General features: G+C 33.7%; 1 protein-coding gene across 34 annotated transcripts in view; it reads right to left on the reverse strand.

Moving 5' to 3' along the window:
• Positions 1-19,938, reverse strand: part of NRXN1 (neurexin 1) — a 1,005,516-nt gene that overhangs the window by 354,167 nt on the left and 631,411 nt on the right. The window lies entirely within an intron of this gene.

Genomic DNA, 19,938 nt, shown 5'->3' on the forward strand with positions numbered 1-19,938 from the left:
TCACAGTGCTGCTTTGAAGAATTAGAAATTTGAGAGGATAGACATGATGGTATAAAAAATTAACAGAAAAAGTACACAAAATTTACTTTTGAACTTTCAAAAATATTTTCCATTAGAGAAAATGTCAAATTATAATTAAAAATTTAAAATGCAAAACTGTTCATATGCTTACATGATATAGGTTACATAAAGTGTCTTCAAATCTATAGAAATAAAGAGCAGTTGCCAGAGAAACTTTCACCTCTATGTCGTAAAATATAAAAACATATATCTCCAATGTTATTTATTCCTTACTCAGAAGTAGTGAATAAGTATGTACATTTCTGTGCCCTAGGACACAAATGAAAATCTTTTTGGAAAAAGAGTCACAGCACAATAAAAGGGAAATGCAAAAATTTAAAAACCACCATCAAATGGACTCGTATTGAAAAGATGGATAATGTCAAGTATAGACAAGATATTGTGGGAATGTAAATCTGCACAGCCACTGTGGGAAATGCTGTGACATCACCTACTATAGCCGCAGATATGCATACCCTATAGCTCCACATTTCATATTCTACTCCTGTCATATACTAGATAGAAATATGTGCAAACATGTACCAAAATAAATGGACAAGAATCTTCAGAGCAGTCTTATTTATAATAGCCTCAAATTTGAAAAAAATAATAATTCCATTAAAACAAATTAAATAAATATATTTTGGCACTTTTAGAAAACAAAATACCATAATTATAAAAAATAAACTATGGTAACACACAAGAACACACATGAATCTCACAAACACAAAATTTCATGAAAGAGGAAAGGCAAAAAGAATATGTACTCTATGATCCACTTATATAAATTTCAAATATGTTAAAGACTAAAATCCAAGGATAGAATTAAAAAGAGTGGCACCCTTTGGTGATAAGGAACTAGGAAATGACTGGTCTGAGGCATGAGGACAGGTTCTGGGGTACTAGCTTGACTTATGTATGGTGGCATTTACACAAGTGTTTGTGATGGTTTACTTAGCCACTACATATTTATGTTCATTTCACTTTTCTCTATGTTTGGTTATATTTAACATAACAAAGAAGCCAGATCAAAAGAAAACATAAAATGTTATAGTATCCAAAATCATTGTATGTCTAAATAAACTGATACCTAAATCTTTTAGTGAGAAAAATGACTCACATGGGTTTGTTAACCATTAACTTGTAATTACACTTTGCATATAACAACTCATGTTGTCTTGTGGAAACCATCAACTCAAGAGGATCCTAGAAATATATATCACTATGTCATAATGGCCTTACATAAGGTGCAACTACTGCTCTTTGTGTCTTGAATTACAATAAATAATTATATTATAGTAAAAGTGGAGGACACTGGAATTCTTCTGAAAAATCAAAACTTCTTTCACTATTATTTGAATTCCAGAGCAGGGAGACAGCTTGGAGTACTAGGCTTGGCCTTCTACCTATATCCGTAGCTCCTTATTGCCCCCAAACTCAAAGCATCCTAAATGTATAAATAAATATAAACATAAATAAATGAAAATATAAATAATAATAAATACCTAGGCACTTGAAGGAAAGGAATTGTACTGAGGAATCAAGTCTCAATAGTTTAATTGTGAGAGGCTAAGGTGGTAATTGGGGAATGGGAGTGAGCAGAAGAGGAAGAAAAAAAAATAACTGAATAGAGTTAGTCATCATCTTGACCTTAGTTAATAAATTCTGATGTAATTCTTTATTACTAGTATTAATCACTACATAAATTCGCCATTATCTGATTTTGACCCAATTCATTAATTGCAATGTCATTTCCTTGGCAATTTTTCCCCCTGGGCGATCCTCCTAATAAATTGACCTTTTGACCGTGCAACAAAATTGAGATTTCTTGCTCATTTCTAGCTCACAGGAGGATCATGGATAGTCAAAGTTTCAGAATTCTGGTTTTCTACCTTGAGCAAAGGGTCGTGCTATTAAAAGCTGAACAAAGACATTCATGATTAAAGGGTGGTCATAATGTAGAGGGGGAAACAAAAGAAAAAAGACAGTACAGGCACAGCTGATACAGGCAGACTGGTAGGTCCATGAGACGGTGTTTTGTCCTTTGTTTTTAGCTTCGAAAATTTTTGTAGTTTTTATATATGGTTACAGAACCATAAGCTAAATTCTCAATCTAGCTATTTTTGACAATGCCTTTAGATTTTTAATGCATTTAATATTTCCCCCTCTGACGGTTCAGGTTATTCTATTGGATGTATAACCAAAATTTACATCAAAGGCTCTCGCCCTGACACATGCTTAAACTGAGGTGTATTTAAGGGTAGGAAGTCTCTTTTAAAACTTTTCAGAAGATAATGCAGAACACTGTCCTTCTGAATCTTCACTTCCTCTCATCCTGTCACTAGAAAATAGCTATATCAGATTTACCTCTAGGATGAATCAAATAAATCTATGACAATTTCAGCTACTTTGTTCATTAACTGAAAACAAATAAACTAATTAAACAATGGCAAAAACAAACCAATCTTCATTCCTGGTTAAAGAATTTTAGGTTTTGACAGAAGGCAGTGATTCTCAAACTTCAATGTGCACAAATGCTACACAGGCAATTTGTTAGAACATGTCAGAAACTGATGGAGTTTTCAAGGCTCTCTTGAGACTCACTGCAATGGACCAGATGTCTGTTTCCCTCCCAAATTCATATGTTGAAATCCTAGCTCCCAAGGTGAAGATATTAGGAAGTGGGGCTTTTGAAAAGTAATTAGGTCATGAGGGTAGACCCCTCATGAGTGGGGTTAGTGCCCTTATAAAAGGGACCGCAGAGAGCTCTCTTGCCCTCCTTCCACCATGTGAGAACACAAGTTGGCAGTCTCCAACCTGGAAGGCGGTTCTCACCAGACACCAAATTTTCTGGCGCCTTGATATTGAACTTCCTAGTCTCCAGAATTGTGAGAAATAAACATCTGTTGTTTAAGCCACTCAGTCTATGGTGTTTTTATTATAGCAGCCTGAACTAAGTAAGATACTACTTTGGGTACAAAAGATTAAAACATTAACATCTGAGGACACTGGTCGAGTATACTAAAAGATGAAGTATAAGGTGACATTATGTAAGGGTAAATGAATGTTAGAAAGAATAAAATTATAAGAAAGTTAGATTTTTATTAGATAATATGGGTAGGGAAATTTTTTCTGACAAAGTAGCTGGAGGAAAGCTATGAAAATGTAATTTAAACTTCGGTATATCAAGAAATATTATATCACTATTAAGGCCAAAATGATGAAAAAATACACACACACACACACACACCACATACATGTATGTATGTATGTATGTATTTTTACTTCTATTCTGCTCATTCCCACTCCTCAGTTGCCACCCTAACCTTACAATGATACCATTATGACTTGATTCCTCAATGCCAATAATACTCCTGGCATGAGATGTTTATTTATACTTTTAGGATGCACATGAGATTTTTGGCATTCGGAAGCTACAGAAGTAGGAATAAAGCCTGGCCAAATACCCTTTCAAGTGGTCTTCCTACAGTGGAAGCTGTGGGCCCTGAGGTCATTTGCTTGATAATCTGCTCTGTGGGTGCCTACAAACTTTAGTTCCTTTGAGCATGTGGTGATGAGTGTTTTGTAAGCAGAGGAAATCTAGGCAGTCATCAAAATGCACAGCAGGAATTGTACACTTAAGCAGATAGAAAGCTCACAGGGATATGTGCCACTACTTAGCTGAGGCCATGAACAACATTTCAGTCCATGAGTAGCCATACCAATTAAACAAAAGTGTAAACAATTGGTACCCAATCCTCCCTTCTGTGGAAAAAAAAATGCAGAAGGACATTTAATTTCTTCTGGGGGAGAGGCACAGTGAAGAAAAGGTAGCTGAGGATACTAAAAGGAACTATCTCACACTTTCATGATTTTACTTATTCACCTTTCATCCAGCAGACAAAATCAGAGCACAGAGGCTTTCTGCCTGGCAGCTTCACGTGGAACACTACCCTAAATACATTAGCATATAAACACATTACATAGGGAATTTGTTAATCTGACAGGATAAAATGTAGTTTAATCAGTATAACTACTGACAAAAATAATTTACATATAATTATTTGCCTGTATACATTTGAGCATTTGGGAACAATAAAGGGGGGTGGGAATACACACACACACACACACACACACACACACACATCAATTTTTTCATGCTGAAGATGAAAGTTTAGGAATAGGTAGATTCTGGTTACAGGAGAGTCTTTATTTGGAGACCTCGATCTTTGATGGTAGAAGCTAGTTTTCTTCTCACTGTCATACTAAGGAATGCTAAGAAATGCTAGTTTCTGCAGACACATTTCCCCTGCTTCAAAAAAATAAGCTTCACTTTCATCTAGTTACCATGTGGGCTCTGTCCAATTTTCTTCAGAGATTAAAAAAAGGAGAGGGTCCTTCCACTTAAAAAAAATCCCCCCACACACATACGGAAAAAAAAAAAATTCTAGAAAAGTCTTCATCTTTCTTCTCCCTTTCCTCCTCAGTTCAAATCAGAAGCAACTCACCACACCCACATGAGCAGTTTCCTTGTTCTGAATGAATCAAGTTCCTTTTTCTCATTTTTCATCACTCATAAAACCAGGAGAATTATAATCCCACAGTCACATGACTACATTAATTCCATATAGTTTTATATGAATTAAAATCAATGATGTTCTGAAACTATTTTTTAAAATATTGTGTTCTGTCTGATAGAGTGGTTTAGAGTGTTGAAGTACAAATGAAAACAAACATAGGATAGTTTCTCTAACTTTAAGAGAGTTAGGATAAAAGATTCTGATGATTGATATTCTCTGCAAGGATCATGAAGACTAATGTCAAGAACCAGAGAAAATGAATTAGCATTTCTAATAACGTTCACATGGGTCCTAACCCAAGTTATGGAAGCCTTGAAGCAATTCCTAAATCCCTTTGAGTACCATTTTCTCACATTTAAAATGAGGGTGTTGGACTAGGTGATCTTAAAGTCCTTACGTGTCATGATTACATTGCTTTCCAAACCATTTTAAAATTCTGATTATAAAGTAACATATGCTTGGGAAACAGAAATAGAAGTAAGAACATGTACATTGTTGATAACCCTACCACTCACAGGTAATGAGTTTGGTGTATATTTTCTTAGGTAATGCTCTGATTCCTTAAACACATTCACACACACAACCACAAAGCCATAACAACCACAATAAAAACAGCAGGATCTCCTTTCTGCTTTATCTCTCTGAAGAATACATGAGCTCCTTTCCTGTTTTAGCATTTAAGTGCTTAACAATTGAGGTTCTGGCAACTAAAACTGCAAAGGCAGCAAGCAGCTCCATTTTTCTCAGAATAAAGTGAAACTGAACAGGCAATTAAAAGTTACTGAACTGCAAGGTAAAATTACTTCACTGCTCTGCTGCTCAGTGACTAAAGAGGGGAGACAATAGAAATCATATTTAGAATTAAGATAGAACTATGGAACATAACAGTCTGCTCTCTACTAAAATGGAATCCATGAACATTAGACATAATCAACAGCACTTCAATCATGCTCTTTGCTCACAGTTAGATGGAAGATTACACAAAACAACTGTGCAATGTTCAAATCTGTGGCATTGCTAGTTAATAAAAGGCATTTCCCTCCGAGCCCACACAGTGATCCAAATTCTCTCCTCTAGAGCCAGTGCCCTGCTTACAAATCAGCTATACTCTAAGAGCTCATTTAAAGCCAGCTGTACCGAGCTCTGCATTAAGTTTTCCATAGAATTATTATAAATGGTACAAAGGTTCCTAAGCTAGGCCACAAAGACTAGTTTATTAAAAGATGCATTATCAAAGGAGTACTATGAAAACTAGCCACTACAACGTGCTTCTTTGAAGATTGTATTCAGAGTTCAATCTTGAAAGTACAGAAATAGAGATATCTTCTTCTAAAAATTACTAATGGTAGTTCCCATTCGTAGAGACAGATGATAGGATGAAAAGACAAAGTTTGAAGGACTTCTGGAATTCAATCAGGAAGATTAGAGGCCAGTATCTAGGAAAAGGATTAATGTTGCAATTGGGAAAACAGGAAATGGCTTGGTGTAGAAAAACTAGTCTTACAATTTAGAAAGCATAAGAAAGAAGATAATTGAGTGTAGAGGAACAGGGCTTTCTCAATGTCATAATCTTGAGGTCTTGAATATATAGCCTAGGAATAGATCAGTTTTCCATAAGCGGTAGAAATATTTGGAGGATTTGGTGAGGTGGGATGAAGAAAGAAAATGCAATGGAAATCTAGGGAAGTAGTAAGACATTTACATTCCAGCCGGAATTTGATGTCTATCATCTGTCCCTCCACTAATAATCCTACTCAATCACTTGAGCTTTGGGAATAGGTAGGAAGCCAAGAAAAACAGTGAATTAAAATTGAGAATCTCAAGGGTTTAATAGGACAGCTAAAACATCAAATAACAATGAAACTGAATAGGAATGTGTAAGACAGGCAAAAAAAGAACTTACCATATTAATTGGTACAGTCATTTGCCCCAAAGGTAACATATTAAACTAGATTAAACAATCTGTGAGGATCTCTTTAGGATAATATTTCTCTTAATTTAGGGAATAAACATAGCAATTTAGAATTCATGTCACAAAAAATATGATAACTACTCTTAAAAAGTTATTATTCCACAAGCATAGGTAAAATAAATAATTGAAGGTAATAAGATAGGGAATAAGATTAATAAATAACAAACATATATTCTAATATAGATTTAATAGACTAACAAATGCCAAAACATCAATTAAAAAGGCTTAGGTGAACTTGAAAGAAGTTTCCATCACATCCCATATGTACTACTACAGAAGTTACTCCAAATAACTTATCTCTGAAGTATCATCAAATCTCAATCCATTTTCAAAAAATCAATTAGAAAATACCATATAAAAGAACAATAATTATTTTCAGGAAATATGAGGACATTTTTAAATAGCATGTTGGAATTCTATTTCCAGCTAATATAGTGAACTAAAAACTAACAAAAACCTTTCTTTCCCAGTATGTATTTAAAATAAACTATTAAATTAGGTTAAGAGACATGGAGGCAATAATGAAAAGATCCAACTTACATATAATCAGTGCTTCAGAAAGGGAATAGAGAATGAGGGAGAGACTGGTAATTCTGCACAATTGATGAATTATATAAATCCTTATATCAGGAAGCCAAGTGAATCCAAAGTAAAAAAGAAACAAAGAAAAAAATAGAGAAAAGAAAAAGAAACCCTTATCTAGAGCAAAATGCGGTAGTGGAAGAATACAACACACAAGAACAAAGGAGATATTAAAAATAGGAGGAGTAAGAGTTGATAGAAATAAATGATAATTAGATTTACAACTGACATCTCAACACTTAAAATGAAAGCCAGAGGATAATGAGGTAACATCTTCGAAGTATGAGATAACAGCTGTTCTATCACAATTGGTATACTCAGTAAAAGAATCTTTCAGAATAAGGTTAAAATAAAGACATTTTTAAAGAAAAAAAATGAGAGAAGTCATGACTAAAAGATCCTTATTAAAGAAACTTTTTAAGAATGCAGATCTAAGAAAAAAAGAAAACATTCCTGGAAGAAGGCTCTAAAATTTAAAAAGGTAAGGAAAATGGTAGATGTCATGGCAAATCTAAAGAAATACTCTGTAAAAATATAAACTGCATCTAATTTACATGGCTAATAAAACTAAAATCAAAATGAAAGATTGTAGGCTATTCCAAGGAGATCATGATAGAAATAAAAGCATTCAGAGACTCCTTTATTATCTAGGAAGAAGATATTAGTTAATTCTAGACATTGTAGCCTTAAGTATAAATATTTTGTATTTAATGACTTCAGGGTAGAAAAATATGTCTTAAACAGATATAAAAATGCAAACTGTGAAGGGAAATATTGATTATTTTTACTACATTAGAGGACCCTTCTCACCAAAAAAAATATATATATACCATAAAAAATTCGAGCCGCATACTAAGATACCTAAAATATATAATGGATCCTTAAGAATCAGTAAGGATAAGATAATCTAAAGGGGGTGGGGGGAGGACCAAAAATGTGAACAGATATTTCACAGAAGAAGAAACATAAATAACCAAGAAACATGTAAAAACATGAACAAATTGATTACTGACCAGGGAAATTCAAATTACATCTCAATGGGATACCATTAGACATTGATCAGACTTGAAAAAGTCAAGAATTTAAGATGAGCACACATAGTAGTGGGGTCTCTATAAAGGGAGAGCATGACTAGTAAGCAATTTCACTAAGAAAGTTGGCATATGAATCCCATATCCATTACGTACGCCAACGATTCCACTCCCATGTCAATACCCTAAATTTTTGCATGACCCCAGAGCAAAAGCTAAAAACCACCAAAATATCCTCCAGTGGTAGAGTGGGTAACAATATTTTGTTGTTTTCATTCAATAGAATGATATCCAGTGGTAAAACAAATTAATTAAATGCTATAATATCAAATAAATTTGAGATCTCAAAAGAATACAAGCATGATTATTCTATTTATACAAAATTCAAAACCAAGCAAAACTGAATAATGTACCACTTAGTGATACATACACATTATGTTAAAATATTATAAAAAGGAAATTATTAACACAAAATTTAGGATACAGCTATCTCTGGGATAAAGGAAAGGAGCATGTATAGTGCTTCAGATGTTGGTAGTGCGTTTTTTTAAGTCATGTGCTTCAGTTTATAATATTCATTATATAACTATTTGTATATAAAATATTTCTCCCAAAAAAGTATATTTAATATTGCTAATTATAGCTTAATAAATGTAACTAAAATTTTTAAATAAAAAAAGCTTTTATTTGAAACTGAAAATGTTTTATATTTGAGGGTCTTATATGATTTCACTTATGTGCACAATCTAAGGAACAAAAAGAACAAACTAATCAAAAACAGATTCACAAATATAGTGGACAATTTGGTGACAGCTGGAAGAATGGGGTGAAGGGTTAAAGAAGTACACATTAGTAATTGATAGATGGTCACAAGGATGAGGAGCATGGCAGAGGGAATGCAGTTAGCATTAATATGATGGCTAGGTGGAGGGCCAGGGGAGAGAGGGAGCAATTGGGGAGATTGTTCTATGAACTATATATGTCTAACCAATGTACTGTATACCTGAAACTAATTTAAATAAATTTTAGAAAATAATAATATATTTTTTAAAAATGTTGAAACTGTATGTTAAATTGGAGATGTCCTCTGAGTCACAGATTTTGATAGTATGAGTGCAATAATAATGACTCAAGTTGTTGAATTAACAGTGTCTGTTTAATTATTTTAGTTTGTGGTTCATTTTTTATAGCATTTCCTCATCATTAATTATATATCGTGCAAAATGGAAATAAATAAAATGCAGCATAAAGTGGCTCATACCACAGTATTGCGGAATCGATATTGTTTCGTGACTGCACTGAGATATACTGATCTCAAAACCTTTTATCTCCAAAGCATCTGAGTTCTGTTATCACAAAAGAGTCTCTTGAATGACTCAACCCACTGCAAAATCATTTGTTTTGATCCAAAAGGAAGCCCCTCTTTTCTGCTACTGACCTTCTTCTTACCCTAAATACTTTATTGAACTTACTGAACTAATTTTTAGGAAAATGTCTCAAGCGATAATACTAATTTACAAAATGAATCATGTAATTCACCCTATTTCCAGTCATTTATCCACACATATGGAAGTACCTGCATTAGGAAAATGTGTCAGGGCTAAGTAAGAAGTGTGTAATGCCTTAGAAATATGGAGAAGACAGAGGCCTTGAAGATTGGATGCAGTGGGAGAAGCTACTTTCAGCCACAGCCTATAGAAATCCCTTGAGGCAACCACTAACCTCCCCTCATACTCACTCCCTCTGTCTCCCAAGCACTTTACTATTCATTCACCTCTCTGTCCTTGCCTCCTTCAGTTCTAAAAAGTTGCGATCTTTTCTTTTAGAAATATACTATAATCACTTTGGCAAGACCCAGCTCTTCTCCTACTCAAGAGGACAAAACACTACAGCAACAGGAGGTATTCAGTTAATAAAAAACATGATAGAACCTACCATTTTCCTGGGAAGACTGAGCTTTCTAACCATCTCCACCACATCCCCACCCTCATCCTTTCTCAGTAAGCTTTTCCTGTATTCAGGACCATTCCAAACTGATAGATTTAAAAATTCACAAGGAAAAAATTTCTACAGCATCCTATAATCACCAGTGCAAGCAACTAACAATTCTAATCAGGAGGATATTGAATTATGATATTTGAAACATTTTACTTTTACTTAGATTAAAAAATCAATAATTTTAATAAGTATTTGTTGAGTCCTATACCTGAATCTTACATTCAGTATATGAATAACATTAGGTTAGTTTGGAGGTAGAGATGGGTTTGGTAAACAAAAAGACAAATAGTGCATTACAATAAAGATGTTATAATTGAGACCTGCACTCAGAAAGAATTAGATGATATATGGAAAACAATATAATAAAGTGCCAAATGATTTGGCAATGACATTGAGTGACACAGAGGTTCAAATGAGAGACAAATCAGTATGATCAGGAGTATCAAGGAAAGACTTCCAAGAGGAAATAAGAAGAGAGCTAAGATTTAGGGAATGGATGAATGAACAGAAGTAAAAAAGTCAGAGAGGAGAAAGGAGGGTATTCCTGGCTATAAGAAGCAGAATACGGAATTAAGCTCAAGCATGGAAGATAAGTAGAAACTATGGCCATGAGATGTGAAGTACAATTTAATGCCTGATCCCAGTAGCTGCTCTGATGAGGATATAAAGAGAAGGACCACGAATACCCAGAAGTCTGACTGTTTTATTCATTAAACTAATGGAATGTGCATCAAACGCCATCTGATTCAAACAGCAATGGTTTATACAATTCTATCCTCTGATAATTTCCTGGCAGCACATACCTTCTGTCATGCCAAATTACTGCAGCCCTGAAGTTGTGTAGCAAAATCTGTGGTGGCAAATTAAGTCCTTGCCATCCTGAAAGGATTTAGGCATTCAGGATTGATTATTAACAACTAGAAAGCTAGGGAAGCAAGGAGAAAATCATCACCCTCTAAAGCCAAAGTTCCAAAGCCAGAAACCATGTAAACACTAACATTAGGCAGCCTCATTGAAACAAAAGCATTCTTTGGCCTCCAGCCATGTATGATTCAGGCAGGTAGCACTGTATGTAGGCAAACTGGAGTACAATAGAAAATATGTAGCTGGAATGCATGTCTCTGCACTAGAGAAACACAACATATCCAGTAACACCCAAAGGGACACTGTCACCAGTCCAGTACATACTGGCTTCTTGTCTATATGCCAAAATCTAAGAAATAATAGAACTAATGGTGATTATGTTATTGATTTTAGTATGTCCCATTAAGACAAGAAGTGAACTGAGATTTATTCACTGAAAAATAAACTAAAGTTTACATCTAAGATATACGAAGATACACCTTTATCATCCTGTGGACTAGTGACACAATTTATACCTTTGAACTTTAAATAGTTTAAATAATGCATAGATTTATAATTTTGAGGTGAGAAAAGGGAGATATAAAGTTATAAAATAGAAATTCTTTTTTTTTAAGTAATAGTACTTTTCAGGAAATGGGAGGGATTTAATATTGGCTACCTTTCTGAAGATAGCAAATGGGAGAGAATGGTGTTTCTTATTTGATTTTTGTTTTATACTGGGGAAAATCACAGAGATTAGTAATAATTAACCTTAGTTTTTAGTAACTCTAATAATACTGCCTTCAATTACACAACAATAATAATATTCTATTCCATTAAAAATAATAAATAACTAAAAGTGGCTAGTATTTATGAAAATATTTACATGCCGGTTTCTACATTATTTAAAATCATTACCTCATTAAAATTTTACACTTACTGTAATACATAAATATCATCACCTCCATTTTACACATGAGAATCAGCCAAGTTACAACTGATGCTTAGTTTAGTAAAGCAATCCACCCTTGGGCACAAAGCTAAAATACCAATGATGGCAGAAAAGAGCCAGGTCTAAGTCATGTATTAACCTTATGATGTATTTATTTCTCCAGACACTTGTTGATTAGTTCATGTGTTCTTCAAGGCAGAACTGAGTTTAATCTAGAGGCTGAACACTGACCACTTGTCCAATTGTTACAACAAGGAGGGTTGCCTGGAGGTAAAGGCAGATGAGAAAGTTACCGCAAGGATCACTCAAGGCCACTTCCCTTTTATCATCTCAGCTCTATAACAGAACAACAGCTTCAAAACAATCATTTAAAAAGGGGGAAAAACTCTAAATACTCCTTAATTTGTTATGTGCTGTGGCGGGCTACAAACAGGAGAGTTGGTTTTAATAACTTGGCCCATCAAAAACCAATCTGTTCACTTATGTATTAAATGTTTATGGTAAAGTGTTTTTAATACACTTTATCACTAGAAGATACTTTCCCTGATATGGACACACATTTTTAAAAAGAAATTGACAACAGTGATTTCTTAGACGAGGAGCTTTTCAGGTGATAACTCTTTTAGAATGATGCTACCCTGTAACTAGGAAAAACTCTCTAATCTATCATGAGATGTGACAACTAATAAGGATGAGTAAGGCAGGATATCAATTTAAATAGATTCATTCTTTGCCTTCACCAAAGATTTACTTGTAAGTCAATGCTATTTTATTTTCCCCACTAGTTATATTTTAAGCCATTCATCCCAAATTATAGAAAATGGTAAATCTTGAAAACTTAAATTCTAAAGCTATAATTTAAAAAAATTAAATTCATAGAGTTAAATTTTAAAGGACACTATTAGCCCTGAAGACAGGCCATTCCTTGATATCAGTGTTTTATCTGTAAGCCATTCTGTATTAATCAGCCAACTAGCATTTTAGAGCATATTATAAAATGATGATTTCTCTCCTGATATAAAACAATTTTAGTATTATTTTTCATTATTAACTGTCATTTTGAAAAGTTGAAATGATTTAGTTGTATGATAGGCTATATTAGAATTAAGTAAAATGCAAGCATAAAAACTATTAAGCAATGTACTTCCAAAATTCACCTTGTAGGTCACATCGTCTATAAAACTTATTAGAAACATTCTTACCCAGTTAACAAATCCCTGCAGGGTCATGGTACCCTCTACAGTTGTCCAATGCCTGTCACTGCTCAAGTAACACTTTATAACAGTAGTTCTGAAACTTCCTCAGGAGCAGAATCTCCTAGAGAGCTGGTCAAACTACAGATTGTTGGCCCCATCCTTAAGAGTTTCTGATTTGTTAGGTCTGGGTGGAACACAATAATTTGCATCTAACAAGTCCCCATGGAATGTTAATGATGCTAGTCTGGGGAACACACTTTGAGAATCATTGCTTTAGTTTCAGTTTCAATGTCTGATGAGACTAGAGCCCCTGAAGAATAAACATGGTGCCTGGCATACACTAGCCACTCAATATGTATTTCTTAAAAAAAAAAAAAAAAGAATGCAAAGAGGCCCCCATAATGTTTGAGAGAAAACCAAATAGAAGATGGGAAGACTGAACAATGTGGGCTACGAGAAATGAACAGATGTAGCATCTATAGAAAACTCTCCGTATAGCCCAAATGTTATTTACACTACTGGGAAGTCAATATTCTGACTTTATAAATGGTTTGGTGAATAGAATAATTTAAATAAAAATGCAAAGTATTTAAAAGCAATGCTTGGTCTAGTTCCTTCTGAGTCATTTTCCAAAATACGACTATATGTATTTGTTTATTAAGCAAACATTTAGCAAGCATTATTATAAGTAAGCCAATTAACTAGAAAACATTGAATATACCAAGTTGAAGAACGCATTCCTTCAGATTAATAAAAAAGGATCCAAGTATTATCACACAATTCCAGGTATATTGAGTACCAACTGTCTGAAACAAAAGATGGTCTAGACACTCAAAATAGTTCAGTATAGATTATAAGGTGGGTATCAGATGGGAAGTTATGGAAAGAGGTGGAAAGCAACAGAAAGATAGAAGCTTGGTTCAAGGAAAGGAAAATTTTGAATGTGATACTTGGAAATTTTGACTATTTGAACTTACTGGTATGAGTGGAAAGAAAGCAATTACTTTAGTGAGACTAAACTTCAAGTAGGGTATAGGCTTGAGTAAAATACTAGAGGGAGAAGTACTACTAGTGAGAAAGCTACTGAAATTGCCTCCATAAGAGGTATTAGGACCTAACCAAGAATGGCAGTAGGAGTAGAATACTAAGGTGGCAAAATCAGCAATAAGGCAACTGACTGATGTAGGGCCAAACAGAGAAGAAATTAATTTAAAGGCTTTGAGCCTCAGTGACAAAAAATATATATATATGAGTGTGTCAGTTAATAGCTTGGAAAGCTGAGAAGAGTCAAGTTACTCGAAATTAACAAATCTTGAGCTTCAGGGTCACTCACCTGTAGAGACTTCCTTTAGAGCCCTGGGTGGGGGAAACCTTAGAAGTGTGTTTGTAAAATTCATTTATATCTTGACTGCTTAAGCTTCTATCTCTTTTCACTCCAATTTTTCCTTGGCCACAGTCACCTTCATACCGGGTGGCGCTGAATGGGCTATGATAATTATTATTGAGAATTTAGCATTTTTTTCCTTAAGTGGAACTCCTTGAATTCTATTAGCTTTAGACCCCCAAAATCCTCAATCTGCCCCTGTAGGAAAAGTTTCTAGTTGTGGGGAAGATATGCTTACTTATATTATTGGACTTTGATGTGCTGCCCAGAAATTCGGGTAAAAATGTCCAGCATGGGTTTAAATATTCAGTAGAACAGTTGGGGCCAGGAAAATAAATAAGAATCGTTGACAAAACCGTCAAATTGAAAAAAAGGAGGAAGAAGGCTTAAACAGAATTTCTACACTCTGGTGGCAGAGAAAAGAAGAGGAAGATGATGAAACAATCAGAATGGAAAACGACAACCACCACAACAGTGTAGTTTAGCGAAATGGATACCAAGGAAAGAATGAATCATAACAAGGTAAGGATGTAGACTACACCCTGTGCTAAAAAGACTAGAAAGGATGGTGCTAATATAAAGGCATTGAATCTGCAGCTTTTAGAGGACAGGTCCTATAGACTGGTGATCACTGGAAAGGAAGATGCAAATAAACAGGGAAGAAATTTGCAATGTCCTTCACCAGGTCCCATGGGGGAGAGAAAGAAAACCAGTTTTTCTAACCTAGACTAAAGGGGAATGGAACTAAAATTTGCTGGTGTCCTAGCAATAAGCATTTCACATCTCTATTCAAAACAGCATAAGAAGGTGAGTTAACATAACTTCCATTTCGAAGATGAGAAAACTTTTCCAAAGTCACACCACCAAGCAGAACTGGAATTTAAATTCTGGGGTTGCCTAATTTGAAGTCCACTGCCTTAGTTTTATAGCGCATCTTAGTAACAATGCATCTATCTGTCCTCGATATTATTAACGGTATTATTCAAATAATTAACTGGAATTTAGAATTAGAAAAAGCTTGATTCTAATTTTAGAAAATTTTTGAGATTCCACCTAAACTCAGAGATAAATGCTACAGATAAATTAATATAAGAAAATGTACGCTTGCTACATTAATATTTTGTTATGCTTTATTTTAAAATTAATTTGATAAAATTTCTGAACATGCTTAAAAGGCCTATGATTTCAATATATTACTTTTCTTTTTTACAGTTTTCTAATCTATTGATTATAACAAATAATTAATATTTCAAAAGAATAAATGAACACCTGGAAGAGATAAATTTAACAAAAAATTTCTAAGTATGATCTGTTGTTTGAATATATTTTCAAAAATATTCATATTTTATCAATTTTCATTAAAACAAAGAAATGAAGCCACATTGTCCATTTTCATTTCTCATTTAGTACACTGACTTTTAATATTTTTAAAATATTTTATTTATGCTCGAGTCTAGTATTAATATTTAACACAATATGTATTGCGAAATATTGTGCTGAAAGGTATATTGAATAAATGCCAGCAATTATTAACAAGCAATTTCAGTGAAAACTATAAAATGATTTTTAGGAGTAAATATTTTAAATGATGTGTTTCTTAAATTTTTTTTCCTCAGATGTTTACTGAGACCAGTATATTGTATTTGCTATATCTAAGGACAACAAGAGACTTAGCACAGTATTTTTTATAATTATTTTAACTTCTTTAAATAAGAGTTTACTACTATTAAATGAAATTGCAAGCAAGCAGCTGCAGGCTCAGGCACATAACGGAAGAGAAAAATAGCACCAAAAGAGGTCAGGTGGTTCTGAGACAGGACCTAAGACTTCACTAAAACTGAAGTTTTCACATCGAACTTTATTTTCAAATACTATTTAGTATTACTTACAGTTGTTTCTGTGTTCATTAACTTTTTAGTTTGTTACTTTTAATTATATAGAACTGACGCTATGTTAACAAATGTTTTAAAGCATATATTCCACAAGTCTTAGCATTGTCGTTAAGGAAATTCGGCTTATAAGCATTTATGCAGCTTTTCATTCTGTTGAGATCAGCCAGGATATCCACAATACAATTTTGAACGTTCCTATCGACATGGCTAAATTTTAAAAGATTGACAATACTAACTGTAATTGAGGATATGGAACAACCAGAACTCTAATATATTGTTGGTGACACTGTAAAATATTACAACCACCTTGGAAAACTGTGGTGCAGTGTCTAACAAAATTAAACAAATGCTGACTCTATGTCCCAGTCTTCTCAGTTCCAGTATACACCCAACAGAAATGAGTGACTATGTCCACAACTCATTTAAGAATGCTCATAGGCACAGTAGCCCCAAACTGAAAACAAACCATAATGTTTATTCACATGAGAATCAATAACAATGGACTAGTACTCAAATAAGAGAGAACCCACTAATGATACCTATAACAACATGGGTAAATTTCAAAACCATTATGTTGAAAGAAAGATACAAGACACAAAAGAGAATCTTCTTTATGATTCCATTTATGTGGAATTTGGGACAGGCAAAATCATCTGTGATGACAGAAGTCAGAAAAGGAGTTGGGTTGGGGTGGAGTGGGTAAGCTCTCTGCTGAGAGCTACTTCCTGCAATGACGGAAATATTGTCTACTGGATGGTGATTACATGGGGGATATGAATAGGTAAAAATTATCCCATCAAATTGCGCACTTAAAACTTGTACATTTTAATTAAATTATACTTCAATTTAAAAAAAAAGTGAAAAGAAAAAAAGAAGAAAACCTCATCGTCCCTTTGATCTTATAGAGCAGAGTTAGTACATGTGTGTTATATTCCTTTTCGTGTCCTTGTTTATTAGAGTGAAACAGTCAACAAGAGTCATACAGCAGGCAGCATCTCATAGGAGAGGCCACCCTATAGCATGTGGAAATAGCATGGCTGGCAACAGAGGAGAGGAAGGATTCAACATTTAGTTCCCTCACTCTCTAGGCTGCAGCGTTCTTAAGAATTAGAAACATTCTAATCATTTTCTACTAATTCTGTTAACCTCATTCCACTCCTAAACTCTAAGACCTTACTGTGTAGTTAATACCTTCCTACATGTTTCTCCTGACCCAGAACTGCTTGTTGGGTCAACCTTCTAGGACACCTTGTCTCTTGTCATTTTTATCATGTTTGTCTGAGTAAATGATGGCTCAATATCTTATGCCTGTAGGTAAAAAAAAAAAAAAAAAAATTAAATGCCCCAACATGCAGAATCATCTCAAAGGGGTAAAAAGAAGACTAAAAAAGGGAATTAACCATAGAAAAAAATGCAGAAGATTTCACTACAAGAAAATATTAAATTCTTATACATTAACAGCCCCACAAACAAAATTAAAAGGCAAGCAATTAATTGAGAATAATGTTAGCCACATACACAATAAATACCATAAAAGGTGAAAAACATTAAAAAAAAAAAAACTCTTACAAATCAATGTGAACAAAAGGAGCATCTTCACGAGACATGCTGGAAAACGTAACAAATAGGCAATTTGGAAAAGTAGAATTGGCAAATCCACATGTGAAGATGTTCAAACATAGAAGTGTGTGAAACAGTTAAAACAATAAAATATTACTTTTGCCTATAAAAGGACAAAGACAGAAAGTAGTAATTATCACCTGGGATGGCTAGGGTGCCAGGAAATAGACAGTACAAGAAGTAATGTAAAGGAACGATTGGGAGTGAGGGCATGGAATTCAATTTGGCTATGAGTACCAGAAACCTAAAAATAAACTGTACCTTCTAATCTAGAATTTCTACTTTCATACAAAACAGTACAAGAGATATTTATGTTCAAGTATCATTTATAACAGCAGTGTTTATAAAATTTTTAAATAATCTAAATTTTCAACAAGATTGGTGAAATAAGTATGGTCCAGATGGAAGGGCATGCAGTCACTAAAATGTTATAGTCTAGAAAAAAATTTATTTCAAGGAAAGATGTTAACTATTTTCAATTTAAGAAAGGATTGCAAGACAGCATATCCAATAAAATCCTGTTTTTTAAATGTTTAAATACATAAAGACACATAACTAAAAAGATACACCACAGTTTCAAAAGTGCTTATCTCTGGATATTGTGATTATGGATGTTGTAATCTTTTCCTCAAACTTCTAAGTTTTCCAAATCTTGTACAGTAGTAATGATAATCAGTAATAGCAAATGTTATTCAAAATGCCTAATTACCTCTAAATGTGTGTAAGACAGAAAGAATTTAAAGACATAGAAAGGCTCTCTTTTTCCTTCTTCCATTGACAATGATGGAATATTAAAACAAGGCCACGTCCTCATGCTTTAACCTCATATCTTCGAGAATATTCATTTGAAAATCTTTCCTCCCAATACCTGTTCTTCACCTCTCCCAACCCCAACACTATTTTCTTTCCATTTAAAGAATCTCTGTAGTAATATAAATTAAGCAAGGAAACATTTTAAACTGTCAGCTTAATGGTGCACATAGGAGTTATGGTCGCTCTCAGTTCAAGGAAATGTTAATGAACAAAGTAGCTCAAAATATAAAAGATATTCTCAAACTATAAATGAAAAACTCTTTCAGTTTCTCATTGTTTACTTACTCGCATGGGAGTTACTTGATTTAAGTTCTTCACAAAGAATGGCTTGGAAATGGTTAGATTACTCTAGCATTGGGTAACTTATAAATAAAGCCGAGAAAAAAGCAGTACAGAGAAAGAGAAAAAATCTAGACCTGAGCATTTAAAATTCCTGAGACTGAGAGTCTTCATTTGAAAAATTAAGGGTGGGAACTAGTTAATCTCTAAAATGCCTGTTCCTACTCCAATTGTCTTATTCTGGAGATATACTCATCATCCACATAAAGGCAAAAGAACACAGATTTACGACCCACTAATAATGTCAATTTGGGGGAAGGTATAGATGATTTAGGAAGATGATCAAGAAACAGCAAGTTCATAAAAGATTTAACATAAAAAAAAAAAAACAGACATTAAAGAGGATGAAACTTTGAAAAGATATTATAAAATCTAAACCATTATAAATAGGATATGATGAGATATATACTGAAATAACACCTGCATCAAAACTTCTTGGTCAAAGGGAAGAGTGTTAACCATAAAAAGACTTTCACTCAAAAACAAACAAACAAAACAAACAAACAAAAAATGACACCTTAGTTTGCATCATAGACTAAAATAATCCTTTCTAAGGATATTGATAATAGAAGACCAAAAAATGCATAAATGAAAAAATGAAAGAGATTGAAGACTACGATTTTTAAATTGTTTGTGTGATTGTGTATCTACCCACATATATATGCAGATAACCCTC

This window comes from Rousettus aegyptiacus, unplaced genomic scaffold, assembly GCF_014176215.1.
Source record: "Rousettus aegyptiacus isolate mRouAeg1 unplaced genomic scaffold, mRouAeg1.p scaffold_m13_p_7, whole genome shotgun sequence".
NCBI lineage: Eukaryota > Metazoa > Chordata > Mammalia > Chiroptera > Pteropodidae > Rousettus > Rousettus aegyptiacus.